Source organism: Acyrthosiphon pisum, chromosome A3, assembly GCF_005508785.2.
Source record: "Acyrthosiphon pisum isolate AL4f chromosome A3, pea_aphid_22Mar2018_4r6ur, whole genome shotgun sequence".
Classification (NCBI taxonomy): domain Eukaryota; kingdom Metazoa; phylum Arthropoda; class Insecta; order Hemiptera; family Aphididae; genus Acyrthosiphon; species Acyrthosiphon pisum.
Window position 1 is genome coordinate 499,157 of NC_042496.1, and position 4,665 is coordinate 503,821.

At 27.4% G+C, this 4,665-nt stretch overlaps 1 long non-coding RNA gene across 2 annotated transcripts; it reads right to left on the minus strand.

Annotated features, from left to right (window-relative positions):
- Window positions 1-2,245: 2,245 nt before the first annotated feature.
- Window positions 2,246-3,794, minus strand: LOC107882708. Of its 2 annotated transcripts, none has more exons than XR_001678869.2 (3): window positions 3,494-3,794; window positions 2,548-2,643; window positions 2,246-2,466 (listed from the first exon to the last, which is right to left on the minus strand). It is a non-coding gene; the product is annotated as an uncharacterized LOC107882708 (long non-coding RNA). The 2 variants fall into 2 exon arrangements; XR_001678870.2 differs by having other exon boundaries at window positions 2,247-2,466; window positions 3,519-3,794.
- Window positions 3,795-4,665: the final 871 nt, after the last annotated feature.

A 4,665-nucleotide genomic window follows, 5' to 3' on the forward strand; every position in this document is an offset into this window, starting at 1 on the left:
TCTTCAATAATGAAATTATACAAAATCTAATTATTTGAATTTTCAAATAGTTAAAGACCATATTTTCGAATTCTTGAGATTTTTTATGTGACTTAAGGAGTGTTCTAAACTCCTGTGAAGATAGAAACTGGAGTAACCCCTTAGCTGCTATAAATTATTAAATGGATGATTTTGAAAATGTTGGAGTATCAAAATCAAGATATAAACAACAATATTTTGGTTTGTATTTTTTTTTTTACTTTGCGTCCCAAGAATAAGTCGTTGTTTTCCTTGATAATAATTTTAGATAATATAGTGGCTAAGGTACCTATTTAATAATTATAATAATTAAAATTAATCTATCTCAACATTTATTACTTATAATTTGTAAAAATGTCCAAGTATAATAGATATACTAGTACAGCGATTCTCAACCTTTTTATATCCACGTACCACCGGTTACAGAGTTTAACATTTTACATGTACCTACCACTTGGAGAAATAACGTTTTTTTTTGCTTATAAAAAATGAATACTGAATACGTTATTTTACATGCATCGAAATTAATTTTATTAGGAACTACAAAATTATGATAATATAATCATTTAATTGATAAAAATAAAATGAAATATGTACAATTGTTATTTATATTATTTAATATTATTTAATAACAAAAAAACCAAATAATATATATTGTGAATAATGGTCCCCTCCATTTTTTTTTATAAAGTAAGATTTTCTCAGTGTACCACCTACGAGCTATCTGCGTATACCAGAGGTTGAGAAACGCTCTACTAGTATATATAGTATATCATACCTACTGCGCAGCACAATATTACGTTTGTTTTGTATTTTTGCAGTAAAACCATTTTTAACTCAACTTTCATGGACTATTTTATTATAAACATGTTAATAACTGATAAAAGATTCGTTCAAATTAGATACCTACATAAAAATGTTCGAAAGCATTATCCGCAAAATAATTTACGATAAAAATAGGAGGGGGGGAGGTCTCGTTTGAAAAACCGACGTTTGTTTTACCGGAGAACACTCCTTGAGTAATAAAAATCTTGATGATTTGATTTTAAAATATGATCTTTGAGTACTTATATAGTATATATAGTTAGAAATTCCAAAAATCAGAATTTTAATAAGTTCGTAAGGTACCTAACAAAGGAAACAATGGGGGTGAACACGCTCGGCATGAATCACACCCTGTATATAATGATAATTTTATATATAATATACCGTTGTTTCGCAACGGTCGACAATCGCATTTCGAAACGTATTACCCGCCGGAATGGGTTTTTTTTTTGTCCACACCGAGAGGAAAATGGACGCAAGGCAGACCGTCGGAACGGGTTAACGCGAATTTCATTTATTTTTCACGCTATGTTTTTCGCGGGCGACGATTATATTCGCAGGGGACGCGATGTGCGTAAAACTTTTGGCACGGTTGCAGCGGGTATTGTATTATTATATTAATATTATATATTATTATTATTTAGTGTACACTGTAAACTGCGTGTATATATATATTATATTATATTAATGTGTGTAGGTACACACTATAATATACAATATACACGCGTAAACAATATAATTACACGCGTCTCTTGTCATGCGCGTTGTCCGGTTTTCGTGAATTGTATTGTATTATTATATATTTTACACGCAATCCCTTTTGTTGTTTTTCTTACGGGAAACACTTTCGTCGACACAATAAACGTAAAAAAAAATTGTTTCTATCATTGTTATTAATGTTACTATTATTGTTTTAGTCTCCGTTGAATGAGCCCGGATACGACTTACGCGAAAATCATTGACTTGGACGAAAAGCGTGGATACAAAATTTGCAGAGAATTTCGCTTTATTGAATCTCAGCAAATAATATGAAAATTTAAATATCAATAATTCGATTGCTAAAGAAAATGACTACGTCAATATATATTTAATCGAAAGCAATCGATTGTATATGGTCTTAAATAATACGTTAATATTCGAGTGATAATACCATACATTTTGTTTTATGTGTGTACTGCATGAAATACCTTATATTTCTGTAACAGTTTTACTTTAAATTACCTACTTCTATTAAATATACCATATAATATGTAGGTAATAGTAGTTTCTAAAATATATGAATAACAATATCAAAAATTATTATTTAATATTTAATAGTGACTTAAATGTATAATATAATACAAATAATAAAATTGTTTTGAAAATAATTAACAACATATCGTAACATATATATACAATACAAACAATGATGATAATTTTGATCAATTGTTTTAAACATTGCTTAAACATTTTTCAACTTTGTCACCAAACTAAATTAAACAACTATTATATTAAAATGATTTTTAAATTCCGTAGCCTGTTATATTCAGTTAATTAATTCTATGAATTGCCGTCACTCAATTCACTCAATGGTGTATATTCAATCAGATCTAACAAATACAACTCTTGTCGAACAATTTACACCTAAATTAAAAAAAAAAAATAATAATAATAAAATAAAATCCTATTGATGTGATATCATCAGTAATTAATATATATTTTTACCTGTCCGAACCCTGTCAAATTAAGCGTTCACGAACATTCAAAACTCTAGTATGCTTAAGTTGTTGTATCAAGCATAGTGTACATATATATTGTTACCTGTTGTAATACATAAACATTATGAGAATTAAAACTATTAACTAGGTTAAGAAAACATTTATGTAATATGAAACAAAATTTAGTATTAAGTCTTAGTCAGTAAGTTTTAGTAGACTAAAACAAGATGTAGCAAAATAGAAACTAGGTTAAGCTATAATATTATATTATAAGATGTAGGAGAGAACAAAAGTTAGTTCTTAATCACTGACAAAACAGTGATAAAGTATTAAAGTGAAATAAGTGTTTTAATTGTGTGTGTTTATTTAGTGTAATATTCAGAAGCAATTAATTATATTAATACCGAAATATAATATCAAAATATTTGTACGTTATAACGTTATATAAAACTTAAAACGTACCTACCTATTTTATAGTTTTTATTTTTACATTTTAGTAATATATTATCATACAAATATAGTTTAAACATTTTAATTAATTTCTTATTCTTATATTTTACTATCTTTATTAGGTATATAATTAGTAAATATTATGCTCAGTGAAAAAATAAAAATGATATGAAGTTCACGTGTTTAGAAAAATATCCATTGATATAACTCTACAATAGGTATACAAAATATACATAATATATATATACCTAAGTACCTACTTAACTGTGTAATTTTTTATTTAACATTTTCGCTAATAAAAAAAAAATTCTGAACGAAGGTTTTATTTAGAAGAATATTAGACACTTATTAATACAACATTATCTAAAATTACACCCTATTCATTTGATACTTGATTAATTATTATTAATCCCGATTGAGGACTGGTCCTAACGTCGATATAATAACACCATAAATAATTAGGTATAGTAGCATTATCCAGGAAAAAATATTAAAATACTTACAATATTCAAAATACAATATTATTACCTGTAGATAGGTACTGTAGAAAACGTGCACGGAATCTCAATAATATTATATAAAAACTGTTTTCAGTCGTCAACATCAGCTGTGATGTGAAAGAATGTTGTTGGCTAACGAGACATAGTATTGTGGTGAGGGTTTTTATCTTATCTCTTTTAGTGTCTAAAAAATGTTACGTTTTATGAAATTATAACACGTTTCATAAATTTTATATAGCGATCGGAATACTCTAATAATATGCACTTGTCTCGAAGTGGGGCACTTCTATAAATTATAAAACCGTATAAAATAAACTGACGTGAGCACAGATAAATATTATGTATAGGCACCTACTACATTTACTTATAATTGTATTAGACTAGTGTAACAATTATAAATATAAATATGTTACATGACACCTATATATATATATTATAATACGAACTCTACCGTATGTACGACTAACTGCTGACCTATACATATTAGAAAACACACATAATTGTAAGGCCTATGGCCAACACACACAATGTATTATTAAATCAGTTCACTGTGCACCTTCAACTTCATCACACAATACAATTACTGGACTCCGTAGGACTACGATACAGTCATATAGTATAAGTATAATAGAACCCTAGTTAATATATTTGTGAGTATTAGTATTTGTAATTGATTAATAAATAATAAACCATAATTATAACTGAAATAGAATCCTAGTAATTTAAATATAGTTAAGATCCTGATATCTATATATCTGCCCCTGGCTACGGTATTTATGTCCATAGGATCCATACGATTCTCCCTAGATATCTTATATTTAACTGGTCGTTCCCCCAACCACGTTACACTAGGATCCGACAGATTTGGGCCATGCATTTTAATAAATGCTATTCGCATACCGTATACCTAATATGTAGATTCTAATTGTGGTATCCAAGTTTGAATAAAAATGGTACCCTCACATATTATTCTATATTTTATAACATAGGTTTTGCATTTATTTACATGTTTTAAATAATTTGTTGCGCCATTTTTGTTTTTAGTATTTTCAACATAGTACCCTTTTAGCAGTACCACCTACCTATTAAGAAGACAAAAAAAACAAAGAATGACTGTGTAATATTTTATTATTATAATAATATACTCTACAATTTAATTATAAAGGACTGTTAAT